At 44.5% G+C, this 23,157-nt stretch overlaps 1 protein-coding gene across 3 annotated transcripts in view; it reads left to right on the top strand.

Annotated features, from left to right (window-relative positions):
• FGFRL1 (fibroblast growth factor receptor like 1) overlaps window positions 1-23,157 on the top strand; it is a 166,865-nt gene that overhangs the window by 2,816 nt on the left and 140,892 nt on the right. The window lies entirely within an intron of this gene.

The raw sequence follows: 23,157 nt of genomic DNA, 5'->3' as shown, positions 1-23,157 counted from the left end.
TTCCAGGAGAATGGGGGTTCAACTTCAGGATGCAGATTGCTCCAGCTGCAATTCCCAACAGTCTCACAGTTTTTAGAATTGTTGTAAGACCTGCAAATTGCCCAGCGTGATGGACTTGCCAGTTAAAAGGTTTAAATTTGCCCTTTACTTTGGCTGTAACTTGCCAAAAATAAATATTGGGGGATGAGGGTGGGAAAGGAGAGGGGGAGCATTACTCTGAAAACCCAAGTTTGGTTGAGTGCACTGCTTTTTTTTTTTTTTTTTCCTTCTTGGCATTGGCTCCCAAGCAAATATTTTATGGAGGCAAAAGCGCTATAAAATTATTTGGCTGGAAGCTGAATGAAAAAGAAAACAGTATATAGGCTATAATTCCTGCAAGTCTGAATTCCAGGCAAGGCTTACAATGGAGACTCAGTTTAAGTTGTGGGCGATGGGCAGCAGTGTATGAATTAAGATGACTTCATGGATGTATATTATTGCAATGGACCTGAGAAGTTGGTGGAGTTCCGGAAAAGATCTGAAGTGGGCAGGAGAAGACAAAAAGATTCTTGTCTCTGATGTGAGCTGAGTATCGGCTGCTTTACTGGCTGACCCTGTTTAAATTTGGTTTGCAATTGTCTTGCTTGTGGGCTGTTGTAATGAGAAGAAGTGACAGAAAATTAGCAGCAGTAATTTCAGGACACCATTGTTTTTCCTGTGGAAAGGTCTTTTAAATATAACTTTGTTAGCATCATGTTGGTAATTGGGTTATTTGAACACTTTTCAGAGCTGGAAAATCCCATCCTGTAAGTGTATGGGGAGATGGTTCTGGTTATTTAAAATTATCTAGAAAGAGAGGTTAAAAGCCATGGCCAAATCCATGAAAAGTGTCATTCATTCATGTGCTGATTTAAGAGAGGGGAAGCAGAGAAGCAAAAGGAGTCATTGCTGTGAAAACAGACAAAATTCTAACATTTAAGTCCTGCTTTAGACCTCCTTAAGGAGAACATTTTTTGATAGTGAAGGAGGTAGATGGAAGATCAAACTTGTGAGCAGAGATGAGACACTTCCCAGAACTTTGAAACTTTGTGCTGACAAATATCTCCAATTATTAGGTGTTTACATTGGGGAAATTTCAGGTTCTTGGAAAAATGTGCCAGGCTTTTTCTGTGCCTGCAGAGTTTTTTTGGACGCCTCATACGAGGGCTTTGGCCGCTGGAGATGTGTAAATGTTACCTGCTGCAGTCACTCAGGTTTTATAGGCAGTCCTTCAGCCAAATCTCAGCCTGAGGTTGGGACTCTGCAGGAAGAAGGGCTCTTTGTTTTGGTCAAACAGCATTTAATATCTGTGTCCTGATTGCAGATTAGACGTGAGTGGCCTGAAGTGTGCCAGCACCTCCTGCTCTGAGGCATCAGAAGTTAAATAGGTGCTTGCTGGCTGGTGGTCAAGTGAGGAAGGTGGCTGAGGAGGCTCTCTGGGAAAGTGCTAGTCCTTCTTTTCTACCCATTTTAGGCAAAAGCAGGTTATGCTGTAATTAGGGAGTTAATTTGGAGCCGACTGAATGCTGTGCCTGTGCTCGGGGTAGGGCTGTGCATCTGCACAAGGGGGCAGAGTTAAGTTGCCCACGCGCTCCAGCTTTGATATTTCCTGACACTTGAATGCTCAGCTGCAATCTTGCATTAAATGTTACATTGTATTATTTTTACATCTTTATTTAGGTGACACCTTTTAAGGCAAAGGGCCCTGAAAGGAATGACTGATTGGTTTATGTGGCAGGGTTGTTTTTTTTTTTCCACCTCCCAGCAAAAAGGGGCATTTTTCCAGGGTCGGATCTGTGCCTGCTGGCTCTGTCCCACCAATGTATCTCATCACCGATGTAGAAGACATTGTAAAAAAGAGAATATCTTAGCAGACCAAGATAAACTCTTAAGAAGGAGGCAATACTTTTGAAGCATCCAGGCAAAACAGAGAGCATGTTTGATTTTAGGGGTACAGGTGGTAGAACTGTCTGTGTTTGAAGGGATGAGGTAGCTCTGGCTGTGTTTGAACCAATGCATTTGGGGTTGAAACAGAAAGACTTTGACTAAAGGCTTGTGTACACCTGAAAATGAACTGGAATAACCCTTCCAAAAAACTTAGTCTGGAATAGCTCTCAGTGGCCAATCTTATTCCAGGATAAGGATCTCCTGAAGGAAGCCTGTCCCATAAAAGTCCTTCTTGGGAGCTATTTCAGTAGATATCTAAGCCCCTTCTTTCCCTTGTGGCTAAAGACTAGAACGCCTGTGTGCTCAGAACCCACTCTTGGAGAGCAAAACCCGTGTGCTGTGGTTTTTCCAAGAGGGACTGTGCCTTCCAGCTGACAGCCAAGGCGTGGGGTGGCAGCTTCAACCTGGTTCCTGCCGTGACAGAAAACGTCTGCTCTGAACCTGGGATAACAGCGCAGGTCCAGTGGCTCACCCCCCGTGTTATTCCATCCCTGCTCTCGCCAAGCAGCCCCATACTGGGCATAAAAGTCTTCAGTGTCCTGCCCTGGCCCTCCTCTGCGGGGATTAATGCCATCTTGGGTCACTAACCTTTAGTGACTACGTCCTGCAGCAATGTAGCTCCTGCCACGCCACACCTCCACTTGGACACAGGTAATACAATCTGATATTTTCCTGCCTATGTTATCTCAGTGACAGACAACGCAATATTTGTTCCAAATCTGTCAAGTTGCCATCATATTCACGTTGGTGACCGTATATGGTAACATTGGGATGTGCCTGGCTTGGGCCCGTGGCTTAAGCAAGATTTTGTATGGTATGTTTAGAAGTTTTTGGTAAGAGCAGTAACCACCCTCCTGTTAGCAAGTAAACTGATATTCTGCTGGAAACTAATTAGTTTGCATGTTGATTTCATTTTCGGTGCATTGCGTAGGGAGGGGAGGAACGGGACTTTAACTGCTTTCTGTTCTGGCATTCTCTAGGCGACCTTGGCTTGCAAAGCTGCTTGGTGCCTGCTTTACAAGGAATTTGCTGATTGGGCCACCTCAAAATTCAATGGTTTCATGCAGAAATAATGTTATGGGCCATTTTGGTTTCTCATAATATTGAAGACAAGGGAATAGGATCGTAGAGGTGTTTTTTTGTTTGTTGGAAGTTGAGTTCTTCATTCTCATGAACAGAATTCCCATTCTGTAACTTTGGGGTTTATAAGAGTTCTTCAGTAAGCACAGAGAATATAAATAATGGTAATGTGGGAGAGATGGTTATTGGTTTCTGTTTTACGCCTTTATTCTTGTTGAGTGGTTGTTACCAGATAGAACGATTAGGTAATTTCTCGCTTGTGAAAGAGAAGCATGTTCAGATCTAACAGCCTGATTCAGATTTTATGGATTCACAGCACATCTTCTGATGAAGTTTGGGGCATTTTTTGGATCTTGTTCTTGGGGAACTTGTTCATGAATAATCTGTCAGCATGACTTGTACCTAGAGTCAACATGACGATCTAAGAAAATCCTGGTTGTTTTTTTAAATGCTAGTTCCTTCCTTCTTCTGAGGCTGCTTTAAATTGTGGCTGAGTTTAAACATAAAATTCAGTGTGCGTCATACTGGAAAATTAGGGTTGATTTTATTTGTTTTTAATTAGGAATATTACAAAACTCAGCAAGTTGCTCAAATACATTGAGATTTTCCCTAAAGTTTTTATGAGTCTGTTTTCCAAGTCCATATGTTTCTTTGACCTTCATTAAAAGACACAAGCAGCAAATCAAAATGTGTCTTTTCTGGGATGAACTTGCACACAGCAAAGGCTGGACTCCAAAGCCTGAGTCTTAGCCACAGAAGCAACTTCATATGCCATGAGGTGGTGCTTGAGATATTACAGGAAAGTGTTTTTTTCAGGAAAAGAATATCACTTGAAATTGAAAAAGAAGTGAAACTTGCTAGCAAGTAGGAACTCCCTTTTCAAGATTTGGGACCATTGGTGCCAATTTATTAACTAAAGCTGAAGTTTTTAATTTGACATGAATTGGCTGATAGAGCTGATCTTTCCCACTATCCTCTCTGATGATTCCTTTTTGAGTGTCTGTCTCACCATAAGAGATGCTGAAACATCTGGGTGCAGAACACTCGTCATGGAATAGTGTGAGTGCAGTAGAGTCTGTCTGTGCATTTTTGGATTAATTACTGGAAGAGATAAAAATTTCCACTGAAACTGGAAAATAATGATGCAGAGATGCTCTTGTGCCTAGGCTGAATTAAAAAAAAAACAAAACCAACAACCTTTAGTCTTAGCTTTATTTATTCAATGAGATTGGAACTGGTGCAGCTGATTTTCCTAAGGTGTGAAGGTCCTACTTGTGTCTGCAGTCTTGTAAAACTAAGCTGCCAAAAGGGTCTGTGCAAATGTATCCCAGCAGTACAGGAGTTGGTGGAAATGCTCTTTTCTCACATTTCTTTCATTACCCTCCTCATTTTGTCTTGTTTCAAGTAATTTGTCTTTCATCTGACCTCTTCCTGTATTTTCTGGTGGACTGGTCAAGCTAAAATGCGTTTGATATTGTTTGGATATTTAATTTGGATTTCTGTTCCTTGTCTTGTTCTCTGTAATCAGGCTTTACTTTGAGCTTTCACTAATAATAACACCCCTACCTATATAGCTGTGTTCACCTGTTCTGATCTTTTGCTACAAGGTGAAACATTTTTGGTCATATAAGGGACTTTTTAAGAGTGGAGCCAGCAGAAGTTGCTGTCTGATGCAAGTCTGTTCAGTCTGCTGCTCTTTCTTAGCAACTATGGCACTATGGTAAAAGAAAAATATTTCCAAAAGCAAGCTTGATTAATCTGATGGTGCTGTCCTGATGTCGTATGAGATAGGCAGATGTTGCCCATGCCAGTTGTGGCAGGTTAGGACCTGATTCAGAGCCTGTGAGTGCTGGTGCTGTGACTCCTACTCACTGCCAGAGGCTTTGGATCCATCCCTGAAGGATGAGTTACACAGATTATCTGTGATACCCACCTCAAGTGTGACAGCAGAGGGATGTGGGCTAAGTGTGCCACTTGCCTGCTTGACTGCATGCCTTGGACTCACTTTTTTATGGTAGAAAAGCACCTTTTACTGCTGCTGCTGACTGCCAGCTCTGGCTGGTGGGTGGAGTGTGCACTGCTGGGGCTGAAAACGTTTGGAAATTCACTGCTTGGACTTTGGGTTGCTGCAGAGAGGTTTATCCCCAAAGACAGAGAGCCATCCTGTGGGCAGTGTTCTGGGTGTGGAGGGGCTGAAGGCTTGCCTGAGTGCTATTTAATAAATGAGTGTATGCTGTTTGTTGCCAAATCCATTCCCATCTCTGATTTTTTTCACCCCCTTCCCAGTCAGCTAAACCTGGGCTGTGTGGAGTTTGGTTGGTTGCTCTGATTCCTCAGTGTTCCCTCTGTATCACAGCAGAAACACAGCATCCTGCAGTGCTGCAAGAAACCTGATGTTGCTGTTTCATCCCAGCCACTCCAATTTTCATGAAGAAATTCAGCCAGTAACTCCAGGCTACTTCTTCCATTAAGTGTTCAAACTTAATTTTGAGCTTCACTAAGGAAAGAAGAAAAATGTAAATTGGGAACAGAGGCTCCTTGGAGCAGGTTAATGTTTCTCAGGATGGCTGCACCTCTATGCTCAGCTTCTCTACAGGTGGTTTCCAGCATGATGGGACACAAAATAATTTCTTCTCATATGTGGTAAATTTATTCATGAGAGATTCACACAGTCTTGGGTATCCTGTCAAGTGAGTAATGCAAGAGGTGTCATACCCTAGATGCCACTTGGGTGGCATTGACCTGGGTGGGTATTTTAGGAGCCATCAGTATTTGTGCCTGTCTGATAAAAACACAGCAACAGCAGATGAGTAGGGAAATGTGGACTTAATTTGTGCAATAGGCATTTTAAAAAAATATGTATTCTCCTTGCTGGGTTTGCTCCACACACCCCCTGAATTGATGACTCTAAGGGTTAGGTATTAGTGTGGACTGGCACAAGATCTCTGTGGTAACTTTGTGCTTGTTAGCTCTGCCCAGGACGCTGGGAGAGGAAAAAAGCTGGAGAGGAGTGTGGAGGGAAATGTGCTAGCCAACCCCCAAGAGAAAATTTAGTCCAGATTAATTAGTAATTTAGTCCAGATTAATTAGTGCAGCCCTGCTCTGAGGCCTGCTGGTGCCTGGGAGAGGATCATGAGCTGGCAGTGTGTGACTGAAGGGGATGTTGGGATGCAGCTTTTCCAAGTCTGTGCTGTAGTTCTCTCATCTCCTGTGTCTTCCCAGGTGCCCTCATGTACAGGTGTGAAACTCAGTTGGCTTTTGACCAATATGTGACTTTGAGTAAAAGCCTTGTAATGTAAAAATGTGCTAGCCACTGTTTTTCTACTGCTTTATATGGATTTTAATCTCCTTTGTTGTAGACAGCAGTGAATGGGGTGAGGCCAAATCAAGCACAGAGGAGGGAAAAGGGAAAGCTGCTCAGACTCACCAGTCTCTCAAGGCTGCACAAACCAAAGGACTGGAGTGAGGCTGCTGTGGATGCTGGAGCAGTGTGAACAGGGTCCTTTCCCCCCTTCTTCCTCTCTAGTGGATTTGTGTGCAGTAACAGAGGAAGGTTTTTTTCTCAGTGGCTGTTCTCAGCTCTGTTACTCAGACCTGTGACTGACCTGTACCTGCTGGTTAAGCAGGGTGAGTGCCAGATGAGCTACAGGTGTGTGAACTGCGTGTCAAGGATGGAGGAGTTAATGAGTAACAGGATGAACCTCTGAACATTGTGGAATATCTCCCCAGGGATACTCTGTGCAAGGAAGGTGCTGGTTTGTCATTGACCAGTCAGTGTTGAACTGGTGGCTCTGACTGCTGCAGGGTGTGGATCCCTTCAGAGAGAGGGTGCTGTGAGCCACCCTGCTCACCTTCTGGGTGAATCTAAATCCTCCCTGTTCTTCTGCAAACTAACACAACATTTTGGTGGCAATAAAAGTGTCTCTTTATCCAGATGAGTAGTATTGGGGAGTGTTTAATGGATTTTTGGGCAGTCTGAAATGGAAAAACTGGGGAGGAGTTGACAGCTCCTCTAGCACAGGGAGATCAGGCTCCATGCTCTGATAAGTCATTTCATATTTTAATGTTCAGCATTGGATTACAAAGGTGATAGTTCCTTTAGGTTCAGTGAGTTGTGGCTGAGTAGGTGTGAGTAGCATTTAAATATATAATCCTATCAGAGAGCAGAAACTGGAGCCTTGTAAGACCAGGCTGAGTTTCAGTTCTGTGCAGGGTGGCACCACACCATGGGAGGGTTCATCACGATCTGCAATAGTTAATATAAAACTAGAATAACAGATCAGAGCTGATGAGTATCTTTCCTCCTCCCTGCTATTCCCAACCAATCAGAAATGCAGTATTGCCAGGGCTAATTTCATTAGGGGCTAATGAGAGTGAAACTTTCAACTTAATCATGGCCAGGACAGTAAGCAGGTGTTTACTTTGCCTGGTTTGATTGACAAGGAATCATAAACCTGTTGTGGATATATTTGCATATGCAGGGAGCTGGCTTTGGACAGGTGATTGCTAATTGCTGGATTTGTTCTTTGAAGGTGTTCCCCACTGCTGTGAGCACACAGCTATTGTTTCTGGGATACAAAGAGGCACAAAGAAGTAGTAGAGGCTGGTGAGAGCATTTTGCTCAGGAGCTGCAGAAACCATTAGGTGGGGATGGGTCAGTGTTTTATCTAGACCAAAGTCCTGCTTGTATTCCTAAGGCAGAATGCTTTTCCTGATTTCCTGCCTGCTCAAACAGGAGTAGGCCAGAGGATTTGGAGGATTTCAAGCAGTATTTTGTGATGGTGATGTGCACAGGTTTATTCTTGTCCTTGGAAATTCATTGGAAACATCAGACTGGTAGTCCTTGTAAAGTAGCCTCTGGATATTTAAATTGAAGTTAAATTCAGGGCTTTCTTCCCCTTGAGTGTTCCTGTTTGGAGGAGGATGGTAGATTCACAGGTTTAGGAATCTGTCCCTTACTTTACTATCAGTACCAAAGAAGAAAAGTACTGCAAGGTGCTACTCAAAAGTAATCATAGTAATTAAACTGCATATTTATAATAATTATGAGTATTTATTGAGAGTTTCCAGTACTTTAAAAGAGACCCAAAAAGTGCTGCTCAGCATAGGCAGTCTTCCTCTGTCAGGAGGATACTGTCAGGAGAAAAAGCTTGTCTTTCTGAAGGCCACAGACTAAATGGAGTTCCAAGCTTATTTTTCTTTTATCCTAGAAAATCCAATAAATCCAGTAAATTCTTTCAGTGTGGTCTTCCAAGAGTTTTTCAACTTGGTCTGACTCACAGATTATTTGAGTGCCATTATAGACTAGGGGTCAAGCAAGTTAATTCCCAGAACAGTATGCTGCCCTGTTTTCAAACTGTGCTAATCAGGGTTTTGAGTCAAAGCATGGCAGTTTGCTCAGTGAAATTATTTTCCTGTTAGAAAATCACAAATGGGCTCTGACTATTGGTGTTGGCTTTGGTCACTGGAGCACTCACATCACATGCAGTGCAAAGCCTGCAGGGATGCAGTCGCTGTGGATCAGGGCACTGGTGGGGGCTCATTTCCCATTTCACAAGATTGAACTCGTGAAAACAGGCTGAGACCTTATGAAAGGGAGGAAAGGAATCGTTGCTGTTACATTTCCACCTCCACAGGACGGCGGGAGGGCTGTGTGGGGCTGTCTGAGCTGGACGTGCATGTCCTTCCCCAGAGGAGACATTTGGTGCAGTTATTTGGTCACCTCTCCCCCTCACCTTTTTGTAATGGACCCTTGTTTACTTTTCCCTCCTCCTTTCCTGAAGCTTATTAGCAGTGTTTAGGCAGAGGAAATGAATTAACATAATTTACTGTTGTTCAGAGCAGGACACATTCCCTGCATGGATGTACACACAGGCTGGCATTCGCCCTCCCAGAGTGTGCAGAGCAGCTTGTTTGCAGAGTCTGGCTCCATTTAGGGAGAACAATACCCTGATTATAGAGGACAGCCTTTCTTCCCACAAACCAGAAGGAACCCTTTGCTTCGAGCAGCTACTGCCCCTTGAAGGTGCAGGCAAAGGGGGAATAAATCTGCTGTGGACACAAACCCCCAGCATTGTTCTCCACGGAAGTTGGTTTAGGGCTGGGGGTGAGGAATGGTGTGGGGATAATCCAAATGCCAAGTGTAAGATCTGCTGTGTGCAGTGAGGTGTCCTGACTTCCAATTTAATTTTCACATAACAGCTGTGAGGCTTCATGGGGAGTTATTTGGTGCTGCTCGAGCTGGGGAGGCTGGGTGGGAAGAAAATGGTAATTGAGTCTCAGAGTGGTTTTGGATGGGCTGAGTTGGGTTGAAAGATGCTGTTATGTGTGAAATGCTGGTCATTTCTAATTGCAGTCGTGCACCTGTGCCTGGTAGATAATGCTGGAGTCGTGTCATACAGAGCATTTGCTTCACATGATGTTGAGAAAGGTCAAGCACTTGGTTTCTGTCCTGCTGAGCTGGGTCATTAGATGCACAAATAGGACCCCCCTTCCTTTGCCTGACTGCAAAGGTCCTGGCAGTAAATCCTTCTCAGGTGTGATTTCATGGCAGCTGAAAATGGCTGAACTTGACCCCATCACTGGCCTGTCCTTGTCCTCCTTTGCTCCCAGCCTGGTAACTCCCCTGTGCCAGGGGAAGAGCTCCTCTGACCTTGCTGGGGATGTTTTGGGGAGGAAACTTGGGCAGGAAGCCAACCTGGAAAAAAGTGTGATGGTTTAAATTCTTAGAGGAGCATGGGCTGAGCTTGTGGAATATCACAGTGTCTCCAAAGGCAACGAGTCCTTTCTTCCATCCCTGCTTGTCAGGAAGGCTCAGTACTTTGAAGGACTGGATATTTATGGGAACACTTTTATAAATGGCTCTTTAGGAATCTCAAAAGCATCAAGGTCCACAGGGCAAAATGTAACATAGCCTGGGGGCAGTGAATGTGAAGACTGAAAAGTCATATTTGGCTTTTGGTTCAGCTCAGGGGAAGTGCATTGCTGGACCTTCTGCACTGGGAGATTGCACCTTTCACACTCTGCATCATGACAATCTTGTTTGTCTCAATGATCCCTTGAAATTTGGAGTGTTTTATAGGGAAATGGGTGACATCTTCCTTCCTCTGCCTCTGCTTGTGTCTTCTGAGGCAGAAGGATAATTTTGGGGAGGTGGAAAATGGCAAATTAATTCTGTCAGTGTTTGCTGGCCTGTCTGTGGCATTGCCTGCTGCAGGGAAGGAGCTGCTCCACAGTGGGCAGCAAAGGTGGCACCAGTGCTGCTGGTGACCAGGAGCACAGTGTGTCTCCACCCTGGAGCCAAGGTGAATGTGGATGACACCCAGAAGTTTCTCCTCAAGCTTGGCTTTGTGTCTACAAAACTTCTGGCTACTGACACAGATGCAGCAGGTTGCAAAAATAAGGCAGATAAAACAACTTGGGAAAAATACTTCCTGTGGGTGAAAATATTTTTCCAAGGAGGGTAACAGGGCCAGCAGGCTAAACAGGTAACACTGCAGGGCTGCATCACCAGCACTTTTAGGGGGTTTCTGGAAGGGGCTGTCTATGTTTGCAACCATATATGTGGTGCAGGAGTTCTGTCCAGGGATGACTGACACATGTCTAACCTTCTGAAACATGACCCAGCACCCTGGAGAAGCTGTGACTTTTGCCTCTTGACCCAGTTTTTTGTAAAGGGGGAAGGATCCTGGTGTGTGTATCAGTATCCATATGGAGGCTGCTGGGGTTACTCTGCCTTGGAAAACTAAACTCTGCTACAGGTGTGAAAATTAACACCTGGCACTCAACTCTACTTATTGAAAGAAAAAAAAAATTTTTTTCTTAAATATGCTTTAAAATCTGCCAAACCTGGACAATGGGTCCCACCTGGCAATGCAAGAGGGACAAGTGTAGTTCCCATGTTGGCTCATGGACTGCAAGGACACAGGAACAGGGCAGTAAGAGCCTCTCCAGGGTCCATCCCTGGATCTGTGATGGCTTTAGCTGAGGGTGTGTGGTGATCTGGGGAAAATGTGAATCTTGTCAACAGTCCCTGATTCAAAATATCTGGGAAACACTGAGCCAGGAGGTTGAAAATACATCTCTGGGGTTTTTTCTCCAGAAGGAAAAACAGCATCAGACTTTCACTGAGACAAATGTTTGAAAGGAAAAAAGGGAACAGCTTAGTTATCAGACACTAACTGAAATAACAGCAGTGAGAAATAACCCTGAATGAATTTTAATGGCATTTTGATTTGGATCTTTTTCTTTGTGTACTCACAGGTGCTTTCCCTTTTACCTCTGCATGGGTAAGGCAGATACTGTAAAGTGCAAAATAACCCCAAACTGAACACCCAGTAACTTGTCTGATGGAGATGAAAAATGCTACAAACTAATTGAACAGGTTTTCTGCTGTAATTAACTCGGTGTTAGAACTGACTCAGGGCCTTCTGTCTGTGGCATGTGTTGGAGGGTATTTACAAGATAGATATTAAAGTGGAGCTTGAGGAGGACTGAAACATCTGAGATATTAAATATTGCTCCCAGAGAACAGGTCAGCAATGAGCAGTGGTTTTGGTTGGTACAATGAACACAGCAGAAGGCAAAGTTGTTATTATAGCTGGTGTGATTTCATTATTTTATTTTTTTTTAGTTTGGGGTTAGTGCCTGGAAGTCCTCATTGCACCAAAGCACTGTCATTGTGGTGAGGGCTGTCAAACTCAGAACAAGAGCTACAGTGTTAAATTCAACTTTGGGATAGAGACTTTGTTTTACTGTAACAAAGGGCCCTTCCAAAACCAGAGCCGTTGTTCAGCTGAGTTTTATTTGCCGTGTACCCCCACAATGGTGACGTGCCTTTGCACCCTGTACAAAGCAGATGTTGCCCTGACAAGGATTTCTTGCTGCTGCTACAATGCAGAGCCACCAGGCAATAATTCTGTCCCCAAACCTTGTTTCAGTGCCCAAGGTGAAACAGAAGCAAAGGTTTGTTCATGCCCAGGCTGGAGCACTGAGCACCCACCATGGTTCTTGTGTGTGAATTGCAAGTTCAGGTGTCCCCTCTCTGCTGGGCACAAGGCATCACTGACTTCAGGGAGAATGGCATCACACCATGCTTGTTTTTATGGAAACAACCATCAAAAATCCTGAAATGACTACAGAAAATTACACAGATTATTCAGGCATAATTACTATTATTATCACCCTTGTCATCATCAAAGTGTCTTCACCTATGCTACCAACAAGGTCTGGCTGCTCCCAAGTGTTGCTCCACATCCTGCTGGAGCCCACCATGGGTTTCCACCTCCTGGAGAGGTGGAAAGAGCAACCAACCTAAAATATTGGAGTAGGAAAGAGAGTTGAGAGAGGCAAATTTTGACACAGTCACAGAAAAAAGAGATCTTCCAAAAGATTTCATTTTTCTTGCAAAGGCTTCTGGTGGTTGTTGAAAGGGCATTTCAGTGGAAAAGGGCCAAGCAGCCCTAGGCAGAACCAACACCCTCAATTGAGAAAGATTTTTTTTCAAACAGCACTACTGTTAAGAAGTAATTAAAGTCAAATAAAACACGGAAAATAGTGTATGACACATCTATTTGAATTCATCCCAGTTTGGATCCACTGAAACCCATGTAGCACAACACTGGAGGCACAAAGGGGAGGTCCAAACCCAAGGATTTCAATGCACTTTTGCAACTAGAGAAGTCTCTGTTCTCAGACACCATTTTCCCAAGCTTCAAGCACCTGGAGATTGCTTGTATTTAAAGAAATACTTGCTGAGGGCTTTCCACTCTTGCAGTTCCCTTTGCAGTGTTGTCTTGGGCAAAACTTGAAAATAAAATAGAGAAAATGGTCATTTTGGGAGCCCAGCTGTGTCACTTGAGGTTTTGCTAGCTGTTGAGGAAGGCTTGTGAGGACTCTGGGGGAGAAAGAATCGGGTCAGAGGTAGAAAGCCACTCACCCTCTATCAGAGAGGCTTATAATGCCAGGGCAGCTCTCCAGGGAATGTCTGTCTGTCTGTCTGTCCTTCCCTCTGGGGTTGACAAGAGGATGATTCCTTCCCCCAGCTGTTCCCTCTGTCACATTTCAAATGAGACTGAAAAGCAGCCCTTGGCCTTGCTGACATGTTTTACCCATCAATTACTGTCAAGTAAAGATGTTTTATAACTATTTTATAATTTTTTCAAGAGCAGGACCTTCATGCCTTTGCATAGGAGAAGTCCAACTCCTGTGTGAGGTGGCTGCCAAAATGCACAGTGCACAGTGAGTAGGTGTGGGAGCAAACAGAACTTTTGCTTTTCATGAAAGAAGTGCTCCTTAACATCCAAATTCTTCCATGGAGACCTTATCCAAAAGGAGCATCTTCTTTATAAGTGAAGATGAGGACAAAACATCTTTGTCCTCCCCATCAGGACAGTGGCACTTAAAACCAGCATCAGCCATGATCAGAAGATCTTCCATTTTTGATGAGCTTGAAAGCTTGGTGTAAGGAGCTGGTGGCTTTGCCTGGATTCTATCCTCATTCCATTCCACTCTCATTCCTAATGTGAGCAAGCAGCATTTCGAGCCATTGTTCACCCCTGTAGCTCTTGGCCTGTGCAGTGGGTGTGAAACTATGGAGGAGTGAATTATGAACAAATAATTAAAAATCTCACATGGCAGTGTATTTCCTGAGAGGGAACAGCAAGACCATAGTGGGGGCTTTCAGACCATCCCTGCCCCACTCCCCCTTTCCTCTTGTACCAACTTCCAGCAATTTGGCTGCCTGTTTGTTTAGGAACTAACTTCCACCCAAAGACTACTGAATTTTTCTTAAATGCCAGGTTCTGTCAGAGCTGATAAGGCAGCAGCCAGCCTGCAAAGATAACACAAGGTATCAAGGCTGCTTGGGTTTGTCTTTATTTGGATTTTTTAGCAAGCATTTGACAGACGCTGAAAGCTGTCTGGAGACTTTGGGTTTAGTGGGTCCTCTCTGCTTTTCTTTTTGTCTCTAGTACCAAAATGCTTTTAGGTTTATTTGGAAGAAAAAAAAAAAGCCTGATGGAGCTGGGGAATTAGTAGTGTTTACTGAAGGAAGTGGGGAAGGTGGGCAGTGGGGGCTGGATGCTGAGGGTGGCTCTGGGATCTGTTGTTTTGATGTCTCCACTTGGAAAATATTCCCCCCAAACAGGTTTAAAGGGGGTCAGGAGCACAGAGTCACTCTAAATGCCTGATCACTGGCAGGAATGTGTTAAGGTGTATGAAAACCTGTGATTAATTGTCTCTTCAACTTCTCCCTGACTCCCACTCTGCTTTTCCTACAGAGTTGTCCCTGTTTGGGCTGCTGGCTTTTGTTAACCTCTGAGGCAGTGTTTATGCTTGCCTTATGTTAAGCAGAAGGGAAAATTTTCCAGTCAGATCTATCTGTTGATGCTCATAACTTTGTAATAGGGAGTTTGGGGAGCAAAGCAGACGTGGATAGAAGACACAGCCCATGCCCTTAGGCAGAGATGTCTTCTGTCACCCTTAGAGTGAGATATTAGCAGCCATTTTTAGCCCAGGTGAGCCCTTAGGGAAGGAAGGTGCTCCCCCCATGCCCACCTCTCTGTAATGACCCCATGTGCCCCCAGTTTTGTAGAATCATAGAATCCTAGACTAGTTTGGGTTGGCAGACTCCTTAAAAATCGTCTTGTCCTAACCCCCTGCCTTAGGCAGGGACACATTCCACCAGGTTGCCCCCTTGACTTGCCCTTGAACACTTCCAGAGATGGGGCAACCTGTTCCAGTGCTTCACTACCCTCACTGGGAAGAATTTCTTCCTAATACCTTGCCCTCTGTCTGATGCAACTCTCTGGGTGGTTGTACCATGGGTCAGATTAGGACATAGATATGACTGGAAATCTTATTTAAAAAAAAAAAAAAAGGAAAGACTAAAAGTCATGGCATAGCCCTACAGCACTGGATTTTATATACCTGGCTGTTGCTTGTAGTACCCCTCAGGTGCTTTGTACCAAGCAGGCTGTTACTTGCTGATATTTAATATTCATTGTTTTGTCAGTGGTGTTTCACCATGGCTGCAATTACAACGCCAAACTAAGTCCCCTTTTCAAATTTCAGTGCAATTTGTGGGCATGCTTTAATTAAGCCTCACAGAACTGCTTGGAGGAACATATTTTGTGCCTACAGACCTCATAGAGGGTCAGGAGCAGTATGGGGGCACTGGTTTTGTTACGTGCTTCTGCCCAGCAAATCTTCCTTGCTCTTTAATGCAACCTGTCACATATGAAATTAATTTCCAACATGCATTTGCTTACAAAATAGCATTCTTCACACCAGAAATCTGTAGCAGTAGAAGAAACCACTGCCAGATGTCTATATTTATAGAAAACTGGCGTGTTCTGTCTGGTGATGACAGAATATTTCAGTGTATTTATGAAGTGCTCATGTTTTTAGAAGTATTGAAATCCAGTCAATATCAGTAGAATCTTGCTTTTCTTATTGTAACCAGCAGAACATGTTTCTTTAGTAGATACAGCACTAAAAAACTAGGGAAAAAGCTTTCCCTGCCCCTCTGTTGTCACTGGTTTGTTTGTTTTGGTTTTTTTTTCTCCACAGCTTCACAGACCTCATTTTAAAGGGACATCTCTGTCTTTAAACAAACATTGCTAGAATCTCATGCAGCTTTGATTATATATTTCTTCACCAGGCATTTTCACTTGAGAGATAGCTGTTCATAAAGCTGGAAAAATAATTTTCACTCTAACAGTAGGTTATTTTTCAGTTAATTATTTTGAACAATGAATTAATATTTTCAATGATTAATTTTTAACATTTTTCAGTTTTCAGACTGAGGTATTTCTTTTGCTTAGATGTCCTTCTTTTGGGTTGTTATCATGCAAAGGTTCTCACATTTGGATCTGAACCCTTTGAATGTTAAATTTGGATGAAGCTAGAATTTGGAGGTTGCAGAAGCCCTGGCATGGCTGGTGGCTGCATGAAGCCCATCAGAAGTAGTGTCCTACAGACAGTTCAGTTGTTTTCCAGACTGTCTGTAAACAGCTCTGTTGAGCCACTCAGTGCCTCAGGGTCAAGGTTTCTGTTTATTTTCCTGACATGGACACTGGAGAGTTTTCAGAACTAAAATCTGCAGGGATCTGGGCAGATCCTGGTTGGAAGGTGCTGTTGGAATCCAGGGCTGCATACCTGGCAGTAAATAAATGGAAGGGATTTAGATAGGTGCCTTTACATATTCAGGTAACAAATGAGGAGCTGTACAGAATGTAAGCAAGAGGGGCTCCTTGTGGGATTTACCACTGGAACACAATTGCTAATCTGTGCAATCTACAAATCAAATTAATTGGGTTTGCTCAGGCTGTTGCTCACACGATTGCTGAGCACAGTAGCTTGAAGGCAATGAGAGTTTGGCCTCCCAATCTCTGCTGTGTACTTGGTTTTTTTTGCAGCAAATGCCTTTGATATATGTAAGTTATATTTCCCTACATTACAAATGATAGATTCCTCCCCCATATCCTGTGACAGCCTTCCCTGGAGACAGACAGTCTGTGTTGTTTTAGTGAGATGGAGGAAGATTAACGGGAAAGGTTTTGCTAGTGTTTGCAAAGACTTTTAGCAAAAGGGAAAGGTTTGGATAGAGGATTTAGTGAGAATGAAAGTGTTTCTGAAAAGTCTTGCCTGCCCACAGGGCTCCCCTCTCTGCCTCCCCTCTTGTGCTGCTTTCTGCCTGCAAGGAGCATCAGGACAGAGGAACCCACGGGCTTGGCTCCCTCCCTGTGCTCCTGCTCAGGGAGAACAAATCCCATTGCATCTGCAGGTCTGCAGGTGATTTTCTGATCCAGCTGTGCTGGTGCTTTGAGTTTCTGGGTGGGCAGGGAGCCTCTGCCCCACTGGGGAGGGTGAGGAGGTGGGTACAAGTGGGGAAGGGGCTCCAGGGGATCCCTTTGTCCTCTCCATGGGGCTCACCCCACCAGGCATGGGAATGCTGTCCTGCAGCCTGAAGCCAGGGCACCACGAGAAGTGTTCAGCTCATGGATAGAATAATTTATGTGTGGGTGTCTGAGCTGATGGGGATGTTGGTAAGCAGGGCATTGAGCCAGAATTGACCATCTCTCTGCAGACTGTAATGGGAGTTTGACACCTCAATTTAGATGCACCCAAGAGCTGAGTCCTGGCCATTTTAAAGTTCCTGGGATAGCTAATGGTGATACTGCCATAGTCATATATAGCTCATGTATATCTGCATATAATACTGCACTGCCAGTAATAAAAGCCCACAGGTAAATCACAGGCAAGCCCCCACTGGAATTTTTGCCCCCAGTGAGTTTTTAGAGCTGGATAGGCTCTATCTCACTCCATAGCCATTGATATCCTCAGCCTCTCTTACCCAGAGCCCCCAGCTCCTCCCTGCCAGGTGTGCCTGAGGACACATCACAGTTAAACATCCAAGGATGTTCCTATGATATGTATTCCTGTGATATGTTTTGGTCACTGTCCACAAAACATCTGTGTCTGGGAGCTTCACACACAGTCTCCTATGTGTGTAATATGTATTTAAGGGAAGAGGTGGTTTTCCTTCCTCCTGGTGATCAGTTTATACCCCAGACTGGGAAGGACTGATAGCCCTTGGGGCTTTCTCATCACCATGCAGGAATTAGCATCACAAGAAGGAGGGGCTCAGAGGGCTGACCTGCAGCCTTGTGTGGTGTTTTCATTGTGAAGTACAGACAGGATGTACAGTAAATTAGGTTCAGGCAGTTCTGCTTGCTGAAAACAACATCATTTCACAGTGACCCTGAAAACAACTTTTTTTTGGAGTCCTAGCAGAGGGATCCAGGAGGAGGAGTTGTGGGTGGTGGATCAGTTTTGCTGGGTTAGTGCTGCAAATCCTGCCCTTGCTGACAAGGCTGGTGATGCTTGCAGACCTGGTGCCCTTCACTGTGGCCTGATGCAGGGCTGATGGAGCAGCTCCTGCTTCATGTGGACTGAAAGAGATGGGCGCCATGGCCTGGAGTCCCCCTGTCACAAAAGGAGGCATCCAGTCGTGGCAGCAATTGCAAAAAGCCACCAACAGAAAGTGCTCTGTGCAGAGCCCCAATGGTGCCTCCAACAATGGGAGAGGGAGAAGCTCATCCAGCCCCTGCTGGATTTATTTATCCCACTCTTTACCTGCATGGGACTGAGATGCTTCATGCCCTGAAAGCACCTTTCCCTCCTGTAAGGAGAGATGAGGACCCCTCAGTGCCTCTGCTCTGTTTGTCTGAAGTTAGAGTGAAGGAGGCTTGTTGTAATCTGGTATTGAGCATGTTCTGGTGTAAATCAGGAATGGCTTCTTTGAAGTGGAAAAGGAAGGGCTAATTTAAAGCCAATATATGTGAATTTGCCCTCAGGCTTCAGTGAGAGTTAGAAGGATTAATATGTGAGCCAGACCATTTCCTTACACAGACAAAACTTTTCCTTATGGCATGAGATTCAGCTCATTGCAGGATGCTCAGGTACCACCAAACTCCTCTCTGAATGGGAGGCATAATGTCTGTAGACATTGTGTAGCCTGTCTGTCTGCACAGGGAGAAGTGTCATGGTAAATGAATCCATTATTCATGATTGTTGATATAACACCTTTCTTCTACCTCTGAAAGAAACTTCCTTTTAGGTCTTTAAATCTGTGTTATCTTCAGCTCCCTCGGTGTAATTGAGGGATTTGGGGATTAGAGGATGGAGCCAACGTCACTGCTGCTTTTCTGCATTTTTGGAATGTGAGGGAAGAGGCTGGGGGTGGAATGGTTCTGGGGTGTGCAGTTTAGTGGTGTGTCTTTGGTAGAGCTTTATGGCTTTGTTAAAAGACGTTGAGCTCTATGATTTATTAGCCCTGCCAGAGAGTGCATTAATGATTATTTCACATTCCGTGAGATCTTAGTGGGTCCTGCCCATGGGAAGGTCAGAACGAAGGGGCATTTGACATGCTTACAATAACAACTGATAACCAGCCTAGAAAATAAGTAAGTTCCTTTGACTTCAGGCTGTGTTATCTTGCAGCAGATATCAACACAGCCTTCCAGAGGGAACTGTTGACCCTTTGCTGTGTGTTGTCAGATCTCTAAGAAAGTGCCATGGCAAAACCTGCATGCACATGTGCCCTTGGAAGTGCTTTTACTTGCTTAGGAGCTGGCACTCCAACATCAGCAATTATTCCTGGCAGATGCAGCACTCTGCTAAGCATGCAGGATCATGGTTGGGAATGGACAGACCCAGCTGGCATGAAAAAGGACTTGTGAACATTCGCTTTTCTTTTTTGGGGGTATTCTCTAGTAAAAGTCAACCTGGCCCATTTGGTGCCTTCCAGAGCTAAAGGGCCAGTCCCCAGTCTGGATCTTGTTAGTCTTAGCTTTATATCTGGTCCATTGACTATTTCTGGTGCACGTTCAGAGTTCTCTGAAAAACATGGGTGTTTTTTGACTGTAACTTCTGCACTGCACAGCAGCTGGAGCTTTAAGAAAATCAGTGATTATTACAACTCTGTTAATGAAAAACACCCAGACATCTGTTTGCAGAGAACTCTGTTTTGGGTGATGGCCACCCAGCATTGCAGACCCATTCTGTTGTGGATTTGCTTAGGCTGTCTCAGAGTGACAGCTGTCTGTGGGTCAGCCTTGCCCTTGCAGCATCTGTACTGGTGGAGATAAGACAGCAATCACCCCTCAGCTCTCCCTGCTTCCAAAGCCGATTTTACAATGTTGTTTTAATTTTTCACAGGCTACTGCTGGCCAAGTGGAGACATTCCTTGTCTGTTATTCATGGGCAGAAATGCTTGATTAGGGCTTCTCTTCCTGGAAACATCAGTGAAGTTGATGCACTGGATCCTCTTCCACAGATAAGATTAAGAGCATGGAAATGGGCACGCTTCTGGCAGTGGTTTTCACTGGCTCCAGGTGGTAGCTGCAGAGAGGGAATTTTGGATGATCTGTATCATTTGTCAAGCACCATTCGCTGGTGAGTGGTTCTGGAGGCAGAGAACTCACCAAATTGACACAGATTTTTCTTTTTCCACGTTGTTTCTTTGGCTGGCAGGGGCTGTGAGGGTTGCTGCTGTGAAGGGAATGAGTCACTCGTTTGTTTGAAGCAATGAAAAAAGGTTCTGCGTGTTCCCATTGATATTAAACACGGAGCTGTGATGGTGGTTTCCTTTTCTCCTGCTTTCAGTGTATTTGGTTTTCATATCAGGGAGGTCAGGAATTTGTGTTTGCTGCCTCTGAGGAGGGAGGTTTTGGGTCTTTGGCTCTTTCTGGCTGCCCATCCCAAGCTGCTGCCATTGAAGCACAGTGGAACCTGTCAGCTGGGGATATTTTAGTTGCTGTTTTTGTGGGGAACCTGTCTGAGCTTTCAGCCTCATGGATCTATTTTACTTTGCTTGTTTTTATTAAAGTCAGTGACCAGTGCAGCCCTGGAAGGCAGCCAGGCTTTATTTCATGGCATTACAATTTGAAGGATGTGAGGATCAGCGTGTGCCATTAGAGTGGCTGGTTTGTCCTGCCTGGCACAGAGCTGGGAGCTTCATCTGCTGGATCTCTTATGGGGGCACAAAGTTTTGTGTTTGATCCATTCTAGCATCTCTCTATATGATTATTTCCCTGCAGGCAAGTGAAGGATATAAGTGAGCCTCATATCTGGTAGTCTTCTCTCAATAAGCAGGAAACCTAATTTCCCAGTTTTTCTTGTAATAATCCCACTGACTTTACCCCAGTGAGTTTTTCCTCTTTAGGGTGTCTTGTTCAGGAAAATGCAGAAGTGATTCCCCTGGTGCAAGGATGGGAAAGCTGCTTTTCCTGACCATTGGTGATGTAACAGACTGCATCCTCCTCTCTTTCACTCCCCACAGGTAAATTTTCTTCAGAGTAGTCACCTGGGGACACATGTGTGCATATTTAATATAAGATACAAACCCCAGACACTGTCTTGTAAGTGCTTCTGTTGGCTGCTAAAAGCTGGAACAGCAGATTTCACTCTCCAAGTAAAATTGGTCCCCTGAGGGGCACAGCTCCACCTGACATCAGCAGCACCCTATGGTTCCCCCATTGTTTTTACTTTTGCTGTGTCTGTAATTAAAAGAGCAAAACCAATCCCGTCCTCACCCCCACAGAGACCATATGTGGAAGTGCCTCTCTGTGCTTGATGCAAATGCAGAAAATGGGTCTGAAAATAGATTTCAAGTGATGTAAAAGCTGTGCTCGTCAAAGGAGAATGCCAACCCAGTTTGCCCTCGTGGTTCTGGAAGGGATTTTTTCTTGTGCAGAATGTGCTTCCCCCTCGTCCCCCTCCTCTCCCCTGGAGCTCTAAGTCCCCTTTTGTTAGGCCACTGTCAGCAGAGCTAAATCCTGGAAACGTAATTTATTCAAAGTGTTCTGCACACATGTAAATGGGCAAAACTTATTGACAGCTGAGTTAAAGTATCTCTTTCTTTTGGTAACAAGGCACTTCTGCTGGATCTTTCAGCCCCTGGCTTTGTTCCCTGGCGGGTGAAAGGAGCCTGTGGGGGAGAAGCAGGCACACAGCAGAATGGCTGGGCTGTGCTGTGTGTCTGCACAGCCCCAGGTTTGTGTGGGGACAGCCTGGCAGCCCCTCTCCCCACGCAAGAGCAGGGTGGCACACAAATCTCAGCATGTTCTTGGTGTAAGAGGATGCTGTGTGTGTCCCTGGTCCTTTGAAAGGCTGCATGTCCACCTTTAGCTGTGGGAAATGACAGGTCCCAAAAGGAGCTTGGTATTTGTCTATTGAATTCCAAGTACACAGCAAATTCAGCTGAACTTTCTGCTGCTTAAGCACTACTCTTTCCTCCTCCATACAAGGCCTTGAATTAGCTAATTAAAGTCTAGGGGAGAGAGGGAACAGCCTGCAATGGAGTGAACTCACAAGATTTCTGAGGTCATTGCTGGTACAGAGTTCCCTTACTCTGTCCCATGAAAAGATTTTTAAGTATTCATTGGAAATCTCCCATGGATTTAACTTCTTCCTTTGTTTTCCTTTGCAGTAAAAGCTTGATTGAAAGTGGCTGTGGCAGCAGTAATGCCTGGCTGAGTTTGGAGAAAACAAGCTCTAGGCCCATTTAGACATTTCATTTGAAAGCAGCTTCCATTATCTCCTGTTAGGAGCTGTGCTTAGTAAGGAGCAGGGTGAATGCATATGTGTGTTCATCCATTATGACTTCTTTATCATTTTTTTATCACTGTTTTTTAGGAAGAGTGAGATTATTTTTTTTAATGTAGGTATTAATGTCTGATAAACCTGACTCCAGTTTTCTTGGAATAATCTTGGATGGAGGATCCTGGCAGTATTAAGTGAGTTGATTCCAGAGTTAAAATACAATCTATTCTATTCTATTCTATCAATTAATCTTTTAGGATATCATCCATATCCCATGAAAGAAAACTGACAAAAATTTGGGGTTTTTTCCCCCCCACACGTAAGATTTTTTTTTTTTTTTTGGGAGATACAGTTCTTAAAACTTAATTTATATGCTGGAATTTAAGGTGTCAATTACTGTGGCCTGATCAAAGCTACATCATGTTTTATCAATGTTTCCTGAGCCCCAGTTAACGCAGATGAGGCTTTGAGGAGAAGAGTGGTTCTGCCTGAGTCCCAGCAGTGCAGCCCCAGTGGGACTGGAGGAAGGTTTTGAGTTTGTCTGAGCAAAAGTGGAGCAGATCAATGCACAAAGTGGAGAAGTTTATTTATGTAAGGACAGGACTGGAAGTGTTGTCTTCACCCCAGAGCAGGTAGGGCACATGGAGGCAGCCCTGGCTTCTGCAGCAGATCTTGAGCAGGGAATTGCGTGGGGGAAATTCTGTCTTAGCAACTCATGCCTGAAGCATGCTCTTTGTGTTGGGACAAAGAACTATTTGTCAGCAGAGGCTGTTTCATATAAAAATGGTATTTTCCATTGAGTTTTGTTTTGGAGGCCCTTCTCTCCTTGCATCCTTTCCTGCTGCTGGCTGCCCTGCTGCACCTCACTCTTCTTTGCCTGCACTGGGCCAAGCAGACTCATTGCACTACTGAAAAGTAATGAAACAAACTATTTCTGGGTGATTTGGTGATTAGAATCTTCCTTCTCACCACATAGGAATGACCACACAATGAGGAGAGGAAGGA

This window comes from Oenanthe melanoleuca, chromosome 4, assembly GCF_029582105.1.
Source record: "Oenanthe melanoleuca isolate GR-GAL-2019-014 chromosome 4, OMel1.0, whole genome shotgun sequence".
Lineage (NCBI taxonomy): Eukaryota > Metazoa > Chordata > Aves > Passeriformes > Muscicapidae > Oenanthe > Oenanthe melanoleuca.
This window is presented reverse-complemented; position numbering and strand designations above follow the sequence as displayed.